The sequence below is a fragment of the Strigops habroptila genome, chromosome 7, assembly GCF_004027225.2.
Source record: "Strigops habroptila isolate Jane chromosome 7, bStrHab1.2.pri, whole genome shotgun sequence".
NCBI classification, from domain to species: Eukaryota; Metazoa; Chordata; class Aves; order Psittaciformes; family Psittacidae; genus Strigops; species Strigops habroptila.
The window spans coordinates 13,002,441-13,015,523 of record NC_044283.2 but is presented as its reverse complement, the minus strand read 5'-3'; the positions used below and the strand labels follow the sequence as shown (position 1 = coordinate 13,015,523).

General features: G+C 37.4%; 1 protein-coding gene across 11 annotated transcripts in view; it reads right to left on the bottom strand.

Moving 5' to 3' along the window:
- C7H4orf50 (chromosome 7 C4orf50 homolog) overlaps window positions 1-13,083 on the bottom strand; it is an 83,176-nt gene that overhangs the window by 20,338 nt on the left and 49,755 nt on the right. For 9 of the 11 annotated variants that reach the window (XM_030491390.1, XM_030491398.1, XM_030491389.1 and 6 more), the window contains one exon: window positions 10,079-10,203. The gene's annotated coding sequence lies outside the window, so the exon portion shown is untranslated. Of the gene's footprint in view, window positions 1-7,440; window positions 7,752-10,078; window positions 10,204-11,079; window positions 11,121-13,083 lie in introns of those variants that run through there. The other 2 variants (XM_030491387.1, XM_030491386.1) reach the window with 2 other exon arrangements.

Genomic DNA, 13,083 nt, shown 5'->3' with positions numbered 1-13,083 from the left:
AAGTTCATAACAGATCAACATAAATTTTAAAGTTTGCTTGACAGCTCTTCAGCAGACAGAAGAAGACATTGCTCCTGAATCCAGGTCTGGGTGAAAGTTGCTCACACTATCAGGATGGTGACATGAAGGAGATATACATGGAGTGAGATACTGGGGAAATGAAGTAATTTTAATGACACTCTTTTGCTGGCATGTCATTAAAGTACAGGTTCAGCTCCTGTAATAATGTCTGGCAGCAAGCATTGTTTTAGACTGCATTTCGTTCATTACTACATTACTATGAGTGTGCACACATGATCGTATATCGGGAAGGCATGGGTAACTCTCTGCTTTTAACTGCTTCAGGTCCAGGACAGGCAAGAATTACTCTGAGTAATCATCCAAGCAAAAGAGACAACATGGTGGGCCTTCAAGTGAGACTTAAGTAGCATATAAGTCATAGGGTGACCTTCAACACAGTCATAAAATTCTGATGTCATGAGACAGTAAAAAAATGTTTATTGTTCTCTCTCAGGCAAGTTCCTTTTTTATTTTTGGTTTTCCAATATATGTCATGCTAATATAATTCTTTTCCGAGCCAACTCCTTCTCCCAAAGGCAGCAGGATTACTTTTCTATTTTCAGGAAGGAGGGAAACTGAGCTTCAAAATGCAGTGCCTCAAAGCCATACACTACAAAAAAATCCTGATGGGGATGAACTAAATCCACTGCAAGAATCTTCTATCATTGCAGTCTTGACACAAAATGCAGAATTTTTTTGCCCTTGGAGTCCCATAAAGCAGACAGCAGCTTAAGGGATTCTTGGACCAAACAGCTCTGTCATCAAATAAACAGGTTTTGGTTCACTGGTTGGGTTTTTAGGTTTGATTTCTTACTGTGGGTGATTTAACTAACAATGAGTTTTTATATCCTCTGCATTTGGCCTTTTTTTCTCATTGCTTCTACTGCAGTCTGTAGACAGTATAGGAAGAATGGGCCATCACAAGTTAAATGAAAAATTTGATTTTGTTAAGTGCACAGCCATTTTCCAACAAAAACATAATTTCAAAGATATTCAGTAAAGACTGGAGAGAGAAGAGACTGATTAAAATGGGTCCATCCACCTGCTTTCCCAGTATTGATAGAGTTCTACTTAATTGCAATCAACTTGCATAATTGACACCAAACAAAAACCATCACACCATATGACTAACTTCACACTTGTAACATTTAGACTTATTTCCCTTTGATATTTTAAGGCTTTTGGCTAAGATTTTTAAAACTTGCCTTCCATAGCCTTCCAGCTATATTTAAATGGCCTGGTTTTTTAAAAGTGCAGAGTATGTCACACTGTCACAGGGGTCTGAATGGTGCTTGGCTTTTCTTGGTTGCAGTCTCTCATGCCACAAGTTAAACTTCAGGCAGTCTTAGACCACACTTTATGCAACACCCATATCAACTACCAAGGAAAAATCTTCCTATGATGCTACCATAACAGAAAGATGAGAAGAGTGGTTTTTTTCAGCCCATCACCATTACATTCCCTTGTGCCTTTGAAAATGAAGATTACATCTCTCCAGCTAAAATGACTGTACATCAATTCTTATCACCTCTTTTCACCCTCCTGTGTTCTAAGCCTTTTATTTTAATTGAGTTAACGAAAGGTTTCATTAGAGAGGACGGCATGTTGTCTAGCAATTAAAATGTATCAACATCACTTCTGCAACCCTTCTTCGGATCCTACCCATCTCTCTTTTTTTTCAGAAAAGGGACAAAATAGTCTCTAAAAACAACACAAAGACAAGGAATAACATCCACAGATGTATCAGAGTGTTGCCTAAAACTTTTATAAATATTCTTTAGTGTTAAAAGTTTCACTGACTTTTATTGATAAAACTAACCTAAAATATCTTATTTAAAATATCTGCCTAAAAATGTGTCTAGTAAAAGCCTCCAGTGATGCAAAGACTGGGGTTTTTTTTCCCTTCCACCAGGATTTGCATTGAGAAATAGCAATGCTGACACTGCCTGCATTTTAAGGGTGACTTTCTAGGTCACTCTTGAGTCTAACCTAGTGTCTAAAGCACAAGAAAATCAGGTTCAGCTTCTTTCTTTTCCCCAGATTTCTCGGGAAATGTTGGGGAAGTTACGTGGCTATTCTGTGTCCTAATTGTCTCCTTATAAAAACAAGGATGTAAGAACTATTCCAATGTTTTAACACCTGCTTAATCCCTCAGTTCATCTACACTTTCAGTTAAGTGTCTCTTGCTATTGAAGTTCATGAAATTTCATTATATGCTTAAACACACACTTAAGTGACTTTGTTGATATGGTACTGCAGTGTCCAGAGTATTCCCATCCCCGTGGTGATATTAAAAATATTTATGCTATATAAGAATGTATTTTGAGTTCATGAACCAAGCCGATATTTTATTTCTTAAATCCCAGGCAATCACGTCTGTTCTGCCTTTGTTAAAGAATCAATATGGTACTTGGCTGCATGTGTCCAAATTGAAGCTATTAATCTCTCCTGTTTGTCACCTCAAGATTAAAGTGGTTTTGCAATGAGAGATAGTGTAGCATGCTCCTGATGTTGAGACAAAGCGCTCTCTCAGGAGGCTTTACTTATGTGTAAAGGACAAAAATGGAATGTTTTATGAAGAGCAGCACAAGAAGGATATTGTTTGTGTATTCATTCAAGCTTTGATCCTGCTAACTAAGTGAACTATATTTTACTATTGATTTTAACAGGAGCTATTTTATTGCTACTAAATACATGCAAGTAAGTGTTTAATACACCGTTAACAGCAAATAACCTTTTGGTCCCAAGTTACCACAGCCTTTTCAAGATTGTGTGATTATGAGAACAAAGAACATATGTTTGCAACAGTCTGAAAAGTATCTGGTTACAAAATGGTTTTGGTTTTGTATTTTAATTTTAGCAAATACCTGCTTTTAAAAGCATTTCCTATTTTGTGAGAGATATTTAGGAGAAAGGAAATATACTTTATTTAGATTTTTTTTTTTTTTTAACATTTTGGTTCAGAGTGCTGAAAACAAGTTTGTTGTCAGAGAGCCCAACCTACTGAGGTGTTTTGAAGATACCTTTAGTGATTTACAAAAACATCTAAAATTCAGTTAAAATGTTAAATTCCCATTAATATTTTTGGCTTGTCTAACTTAGCAAGTGAAGAAATACAAATAGAGCAGATGATAGAGCAGAAAGCTGGTGTTAAAGACTCAATATTCATACTGTACTAGCTTTGAGGGTTTGATTTTGGAATACCTTTAGTCTGGTCCAATGGACTAAAATCCTTCAGCAGCTGGAGAACATTTTCCAGTTCAGATTCACTATAGTGCAGCAGAGGGAATGAACAGGAGATTCAAGTGAGTAAATTTGTGTTGTGTTTGTAACCCAGCAGGCTGACTGATTTAATTTTCTGGCAACGTACAGCACAGCCTGTGCCCTCCCCTGGTCACATGCTATACAGGGACACTTAATGTGGGAGGCACGTCCAGGAGTAATAAATCAGAGGATCAATCTCTTCTCTGGAGACAGAACAGCGAGAAGGGAACATTACAAAGCATGTTCACACCTGAACATTAGTCACTGATTTGTGTAAAAAAATCTTCTTTAGACCTAAATTCCTATTCATACATAAAAGTTACATATATTTTCTTTTAAGATAAAGGGACCTGTCACAGCTGCCTGCTGAAGATCTGGCTTGGTGGATTTCAAGAACACTACAAAGCATTTTAAAAACTGAACCAATATAAACATTTAAACAACTACTTAGCAATGTCAGTCTGTGCATGCAAGTGCATGAAACAGCAAGCATTTATTATTTCTGTTTGTGTTCTAGGATGTGTATAATGCAGAATTGCTCATGTCAGGAGGAAATCTCTAGATAGCCAGCACTGTGTTACGTTGTCCGAGACAAACCTAAAGACAATCTCAGATGTCACATCTTACAGACCAGGCATTTTTGGTGAGGAAATCTGATCTTCTCACTCTTTTCCCCCATGCGCTGCAGGAACTTGGCTTTTAAAGACATATGGATTACCATGCAAAGGCCTGACTAAAATCTATTTACCAGAGACACTCCTTAGGTAGCCAGCATTCTTCTCCACTCTTCATCAAGATACGTCTTCCTCTTACTTTCTTCAGTAAGAAAAAACCATAACTTTCCTAACCAAGCTTCAGAAGACCCTCCAAACTTCGAACTCGCTGTATTTCTAACCCACAGGTATTTACATATTAATTTTCTTAAATCCTCAAAGCAAACTTACAATAGCTGAGTACTCTTTTGTTGTGCCGTTACTAACAGTTTTTCCGTGTTACAGTGAATAAACCCAGGTCCTAATCAGGTGATCTGAGGTTGCTCTTTATCTTCCCACACTGGTAATCTCCTTATCAATCTATATCAAATCCAAATATCTCAGTGTTAACCAGGGCAGGAGGTTTGATTTTTAAAACTGAAACCAAACACCCTCAGCTCTCACTTTCTTTACAATTAATCCTTGCTTCAACTCCATCTGCTGTCACTTGGAACTTGCCTTTAATAAGGCACTGAAACTGTTCACCCAGATACATGATATCTAGTCAGGAATCACAAACAGATGCTTCAGTTAAAAAAAAAAGTAGCACTAAACTACTTTATGCATTTCTGCTGAATTAACTTAATGTACTACTGACTCTTTACAGGGCTTTTTTTTTGGCATAAGTATCTCCTTATTAGAATACGCCTATATTTAAAGACACTTTTGCAACAAAGAAAATAGCATGGATTCATACAGAGGTGCTCTGAGGATAAACATTGACATTAACTTTCACATGAGACTGCTGCCTTAAAAGAGCTGGCAACAGCCCTCTGCTTTTCAGAGCAAGACTGAGCTTCAAATCATGGGACTTCTCTCCTAAAACTGCACTGGACATTTGTCTTCTCAGAAACCAAGCCAGAAACAGCAGTGGTTTGAACACGGATTTGAAATGTGCACAGAGACCATGAGTTTTCCAAGACAGTCTGGAAAGAGAAAACATACTAATTGCAAAGTAAGTTAGTTTCCTACAGCCTTTTTAGCTATGCCACTCATTAGGCAATGCTTTCCCATAGAGTACTAAACCAAGATAGTAAATGAGTACTACTCCTTTGACCTGAAAAGGAGTTTTACCTGATTGCAGCAGCAGAGGTTGCAGTACATAGGGTACTATGTAATATGTACATGTAATATGGGGTACATGAAAATTGATGTACAGAGGAGGAATAGCTTTGATTTTAATTTGTTCTAGAACACATACATTATGCAGAGGTGTCAGACTACTTGTGAGCAATGCAGGTTTTCTTAAATCCTTACCATTTAATGTCTTTTTTTTCATTCTTTAGAAATTTGTAAAATATATTTTTTGGCAAATTATTTCATAGCTTCATTGCTCTAGGTTTTGGCATCTGGACTCCTGCTCTAAAGATATCATTAAAGGTCATAAAATTGTTCATAAATTAAATTAGTTCTTTCATGTTAAAAATTATTATGGTTTCAAGTCGATGATCTCAATCTTTTAGGGTACTGAAAGTGTTAAATCATACTGAAAAAAGTTCTTCCTTTCCTGTGGGAGAGAATACAATAATATCCTGGATTTCAATGATTATCCTTGACATAAAAATGCTTGCATTTAACAGCCCTTGAGAGAATCTTACTCCTTTCACAAGACCTGCAAAGGAGCAATTTGTAACTGTTAGAATTTCACAAGACAGGAAAAAAAATGATCTTGCCTGCTGTATTTTGCAATGGCAGCTCCTGGCTTAGTGATGTAGAGTGCTGGAAGAGCCGTCTGGATCAGAGATCAGGAGGAGGGAGCCAAAGGAATGAGATAAACTAATTTGTCATATGGCTGTATGGTTTATGGCATTTCCATATTCTTTGTCATACTCCTATCACCTGTACATACAGTTGACACATAGGTAGGAAGACAGAGAAAAGAACCAGTATCTGCAGGGGAGAAAGTATGCTACTTTATGGACAGATGCAGGGCATTGACATGACAAACAAAGGGTCAAATGAGCATTTTTAGATCACAGACTGAATGCTTAAGATACCTGGGAAAAAGGACAAATAGGCAAAGCCGCATGGATGCTGATTTCACAGAATTTGTTTTGAATTATATTCAGGGTTAACTTTGAGTAACTCAGAGAAATAAACCTAATCTTGGTGTACTTACAGTAATAACTGCAAATGGTGCTGTTAAAGAGCCGCCATATCAGACTCAGGAGCTGCCTTGATGCTCAGAGCCAACAACAAGCATGTAGAAGGCTAAGCAGTAGTAATGATACGTAGAGCAATCTGACCTAGTCTCACTCCACTGCTTACAACAACTAACTTGATGTCTGCTAAAGTCTCACTGGGGGGATAACCACAGCCCCCAGGAGAAGCTAATATGTGCCTGAGAAGGCACATTACTTAGTGCATGCTGGGAACCAACCTTAGTGTGCCAGTAAAGCCTAAGGAGATCTCGCTAAGCCCCCAAGAAAGTTTCAGAAAAACTGCAAGGAAAATATATGTGCAATACCAAGTACTATTAGCTTGTTTTGTTCTTTTTTCCAGAACATAGCATTTGGTGTTTACTCTCTTATTTTCCTTCTAAAAAGCAAAGAAAGCATGAGAGCATTAGAGGTATTCAGGGAGCAGCACACCCATCTCTATCAAATTATGCAGTTCAGTGGTTGTTCCATGTTAAATATTGATAGAATAAATAATGGCTTTCAACAAAGACTTGGGTTACCTTGGTACTTACTGAACTCATGGCAGACATGCATTTCCCCATGTATAATGGTATAACGGTGGCAGAAAACAAAAAAGGTTAATAGCTGATGTGAAAAGCACATGTTTAAATTATTTACTACAATATAGATATTTGCCTTTGGTGGCCATGAAATCTTTGGTGGATATCAAAGGGTGATCTAAGTTTCATAGCATCTACCTTATCATGATTTTAGTAGATGGACTTAAATGGCAAGTAGATGTTCTGTCAGACTTGGAGAAAAGCAATGTAAAAGCCTCTCTAACTTTAGCAAAGCTGTGGTAAGAACACGGCTAACTAGAAATTGTCCTATTAAAGATTTCTAATATGTGGTTCCAAACCCATCTTCAGATTCACACCCACCAATGATTGTAGAAAGGCAACTGGAGACAGTAATACATATTTAAAAATTTAAAGCCCAGGCTAACTGTATTTGGTCAAATCCTATAGTCATTACTCTTCTTCCCCTCCTCCCCACATGCATATTTAGGTAACTGACTTGCTTAAGCATCTTTAAATAATTAAGCATCTTTCTTTAGCATTCAGGTAAATGTCATGCTGTTTTCAAGCAAAAAGGTATATTTCCAGGCTTTCACAGCAAGCTGCTAGCTTGGTCTGCCTGTGCCTGTGTTAAAGAAAGCCATAGGAATGCCTCTGACCTGACCCAGAGTTTCTTGCATAAATGAAGAGGCACATGTCCCTGCCAGCTCCCCTCTGCTTGGGGCTGTGCAAATATATCCAAATTCTCTTTTAAGTCAGTGTCTGCATCTTCAGTCCATTCTGTTCAATTTGGGCCATTTGGACTCACTTTCAGCTTTACATGGCAAGGTGTAACTCAGTCCTCAGGAGGCAATGGATTTCAAGGGGATGGCTCAAAGAATCAGCTCTTCGTGTAATGCTGAGCAAGGGCTTCAGCCATGAAACTGCAATTTCTGCTTGCAAAAAAAATCTCCTGAGTACCACAGTATAAACACTGGCTGAAAAAAACAGACACAAGCATATGGCAACCATGAGCAATAATAATTCTTCAACTACTGTCTTAGTATGATGAAACACAAGCAATCTAAACAGCCTAAAGAGCTGTTCTAAAATGTATATACAGAGATCTTTCTTAAACTGCAAGTTACAGAAGTTATTGTATTATGGAAATTGTTCTTAGTAAAGAAAATGAGACTACCATTGTCTTTAATAAGGCAGGATGGAGATATTGATAAGAAATGAAAATGACATCCCTTTGAAAGTTCTTAAGTAATTTCAGATAATACATGCATAAATCCAAAAGACAGGATGACTAGAATGTTATACTTATCAGGACTGTGCTTAAAGAACTGGAAAGGGCAGCAAAGACATATATTTAAAATTAATTATGCATAGGAAGATGTGGAAGAACTGCAAAGAGTACATAATTTCCTACTACAGATAATAGTGGCAGAATACCCTGTGTACCTTTAATATTGCATCTATGCCAAAGAAGTATAAAGAAAAAAATGTACTGGATTTATATATTGGTAACAGAATGCATATTCAGCAGTTAATCAGAAATTGATTTCAGTTTTCACAAGAAAAAAGGGGCAAGTGATCCTAAATCAGTCAGCAAATATGTGCTGATTAAAATGAGCACGAACCTAGACCCAGGTGAGCTGCAGCAATTCTCCTGCCCAGCCAGTTTTCAGAGTGACGAGAAAAGGTTAACAGTATTGTAGGGTCTCTGGAGAAAGTCATATAGGGAAGGGGCATAACGGGAGAGACAGAGGAAGCACTGAACTTACTTACTGTGAAATTGAGGAAACTCTGATTTGTGACAGAGAAAGATGGAGCAGGAGGTAGGAAAGAAGTACTCAGACTCTAATAATGCAACCATCAGCGTGCGTCCTCCATTAACAGTAATGCAAGCATTCAGGCAATCAAAGGATCAAAGTACAGACTATGAACTCCCATTTTTGTAGAAAAGTATCTCTTTCAGGCCTATGAAAGTTTTCAATAGCTATATCACTCTAAATTATTGTATCTGTTGATGAATACAGGATTCCCACATCTTCTGGGTAATCAGTCTGGCACCTTTAACAAGCATTAAATCTACGTAGAATCACATAATCGTTTAGGTTGGAAAAGACTTTTAAGATCATAGAGTCTAACCATTAACCTAGCACTGCAAATTCCTCCGTTAAGCCATGTCCCTAAGCACCACATCTACACGTCTTGTAAATACCTCCAGGGGTGGTGACTCCACCACTTCCCTGGGCAGCCTGTTCCAGTGCTTCACAACCCTTTTGGTGAAGACATTTTTCCTAATATCCAATCTAAACCTCTCCTGGCTCAACTTCAAGACATTTCCTCTCATCCTATCACTTGTTACTTAGGAGAAGAGACCAACTCCCACCTTGCTACAACCGCCTTTCAGGTAGTTGTAGAGAATGATGTCTCCCCTGAGCCTCTTTTTCTCCAGACTATTTAATACAATTTCCTGTTAAAATTACTTGTCAGCTTTTAATACATTTAATTGTATTGGACAAAACTTAATTTGTCGACTCTTCCTTCCTGACATAAGAAGATCCAGTGCTTTGTGCATTGTCCTTGGATTTAGGCAAGACTTTGCACCCTGGTTTGGTATAGACTATGCATGAACTTAGACTTAATCTCTCTGTACCTCACTAAAAGATAAAGCTGTTGTATTTTAAAGGCGTGGCAAAAAGGGAAGTAGGTTTAAGAGTGTGGGGATCTTGAATGTGGTCAAAGCAAGCATTACATAGCTCATGAGAGGCAGGTAAATAGTTGATACAAATTGGATGACACAGCAACAGCGTACAACCGAAGTCCTGTCTATGTCCAAGGGATGGACCAGAACCAATGAAGAGAAAGAAAGCTAGCCTTCTAGTTTGAATAGGAAATATAATTAAACTTAGTATTTCAGCTAAAAATATAATAATTATATTAAGACCAATTTTAAATAGTTAATTTTAAACTATCCTGATGACATATATTTCTACTTAGTTTGCTGGCTTAGGTTTGAGGTTTGGTTTGGGTTTTTTTTGTGAGGCAGCAGAATAGGTTATATGGCACTGACCACTGTGCAAAAAATGTCAGATCCATGTTTGTCACCAGAAATGGTTATATCAATTTTATTGAATGTTTCAAGATCAAGGTGCTGTATTTGAAAATTAACACTCCTAAAAATTAGCATTCATTATCTAAATGAAACCAGACAAAAAAACAAAAACAAACCCCAAAACAAACCAGTATTAAAAATAAATACAAATTATTTAAAATCTTTTGGAATAAAAATGTTCATTTGTACTGGACCTACCTTGTATTCTGCAATGAAAGTCATATGGCAACATCCTAATTCATCATCATCTCTCTGAACGAACCATCAGGCTGCCTCTCCCCACTGATTAATAATGTAGACCAAACCCACTGGCAAACTCATCCCTGGAGAGAAAACAAAAAACATATAACAAGAATACTATTTTCATTAGCTTTTCAACTCACGGACATAGCATAAATGTAGGCACTGGAGCTTTTATCTTTTTTAGTGAGGAAAGTCAATTTAACACTGTCCCCAGTTCAGCACAACGTTTCATCTCAGTTCTTACTGTTTAAGTAAGTCAATTGTTAACCCCCTGGCCAATATAGCATTCAAGTTACCATGTAATTTCAGCACATGCTTTAAATGCTTTGGTTCATCAGGGACATAGCTTTATAGTATCAACACTTATCAATACTGTGAATCTCCTTATTAATTCAATATTTTGGAGATTAGCAAAACATTAACAGTTACTCATGCCAGTCACTATCTTCTGTATTAGCTAGGCAGTCTAATAAAATTCTCATTAAAATATTGGATCACGTGAGGTAGTAAAATTGCTTTAATGAAAAGGGACTTTTATTTAATGGAAAAAATAGTGAATGAAAAGAAGCAGATGTCATGGTATAGCGTGGAAAAAAAGACAACATCTGAAAAAAGTAGTTGCTAAATTCTCAAGGCAGGAATCTGAGAAAAACAACACTTCAACCAGAAAAGGCTGACTGTCTTTCTTAATATACAACAGCAGAATGAGCATTTGGGCATTTTGGGGTAGAAATCTATCTTAAAGACATTTCAGACATGTCCAGATGTACAACTTTGGAGTTGTACAGAGGAGAAAGAACATCATAAATGTCAAATATTTCAAATGGAAGCGTTTATCTGGACTAGAAAAGAAGTGGTATTTATTGCCTAACTTAGTCCACCTTCCCACTACCTATGATAACCTAATTTATCTTACAAGTTCTGATAAGGAACACAGCTTACAATATTAGTCATACCTCCAAAAGTTTTGTCAGCTCTGGAACTGGCCCAGTGAGTACTTGTATTTAAAAGAAAGAAAAAATAGTAAGTAGCCATTTACACTAAATCCTGCAATTTTGAACAAAAAATTTTAGGAATCATCAAAAATGTTTACTTTATATATGGCCTGAAATGGCTTTGGAAATTTGAGTCCAAAAGCCGACAGTAAACAAAGCTGCTGTTTGCTAGATAGATTCTTGTGCAAACCTTATACTCTATAGTGAAGGCTGATTTTGGGGTAAAAGTACACCTAAGTGAAGAGGGAAACCAGGAATGACGTTAGCCAGGGTACACCAACTGGTAAAAGGTTCATAACAAAGTGGTTCTTAACACGTAATTAAGTGGTGGACCTCCTTTCCATGGTATACTGCAAATAAAAAAGTTTATGTGGGTTTGAGAGAGACTTGACAATCTGATAAAAGAAAAACCTATCAAGGTTCACTGAATGAATATAAACCAGCTCTGTTTGAGGTAGTCATTGAGCAGCAAATAATGAAAGCCTTGAAGAGTATCAATCTGCCCTCTTCTCTTCCTCAAGGTATCTGCTTTCAGCTGCTGCCTCATTTTTTATATGGATCTTTCTTTTCTATCCTTCTATCCACAAGCAAGGTACCATTCTCTAAGCGTGAGAAACAACATAACAATTTGGCTATTTGCTTTCACCAGTTGCGTTCTAGTATATGCCTGAAGAATACATGAGGATGTAATCTTGCAAGTAAGAATAAAGCTGATTTTTAGGAAATGATGCCTAACTTAACTGTGTCAATAATTTGCATTCTGAAACTTAATTGCTCAAACGATGTCCACACCACAGTGTTAGAACATGTGGGGGTACCACACAGGCACAACTTTCACAACCTCTGAGTTGCCACTGCTCTGTAGTAGAAAAACCTCTTTTGCCAGGAGTAGTCGCTGTTGTCTCATAATGTAAAGGACTGAAAAAGGCTTTCAAGGCATAAAATAAATTCTAAATGATGCTACCCACTTTAATAAGTCATTAAGGGCATAGATATTACCCAGATCCAACTGTCACGCAACACCAGGATTGAAGACAACATGATATGTCTGGATAAAATCTTAAAGAATACAAAGAGAGCTCCAAGAGCTCTGGCAAAGGAAGGAAATCTTAGCTGGCTGTTTAATTTGTGTTAGCTAAGCAGATACTAATTCTGCCTCATTTAAAACTACTTTCAGAGGAAGAGCAAAAGGCAACTGAAGTGGCACAGCAGTAACAAACATCAGCTCTCTCCATAGGAAACGAGGCATAGTATTTGTCGCAGCTGATCTTGTGAAAAGGCTGTCAGCTGAAAACATATGTTGTCATGGGGTTTCCACAACAGCCAGGTGAGTAAATAAAATGAATAGGAATTCATACCTAGGCAACATCTGCTTCTTCATTTTGGCCTATTCCCTCTCCCCTCCCCAAAAAGTCCTTCAGCACCTGGGCTCCACGCAGCCGGACACACATGCTTCCCCATCTGAGTCAACCCACCTGAAGATTTCTAACCCTCACTGTGTGCTGTGCTATGTCTCCAGCACAGTAAGACTGAATTTCACATGAAAAATGTGTGCGTTAACTGGATTAGCCATGAGTTCTTGAAAGTCCAAGGAACAGAAGGAGACTTCACAAATCTTCCTTTTTCCTCTATTTTTAAGAATAGTGTAATGCATCATATAACATACGCTTCTTAAAATGCACCCATAAGAAATCTAATAAAAAAAATTGGTTTTCTCCTTTCATAATTACTATATGAGCAACATAGACATAAGTCAATCCAGAATATGTCTGGTGCTTTGCTTCTTCGACATACTGAAAATACTGTGAGGAAACACAAATATGCAGAAAGACAAGCAATTAGAGTACTTACATTATTTGTTTTTGATATAGGTCATTTAGCAGCATAAAAAGCCCTCCACCACTGGAGGAAGCTGTTTGTATCCTCAACACAGATCATAATGTTTCTGGCTTTAACTATGTTTTA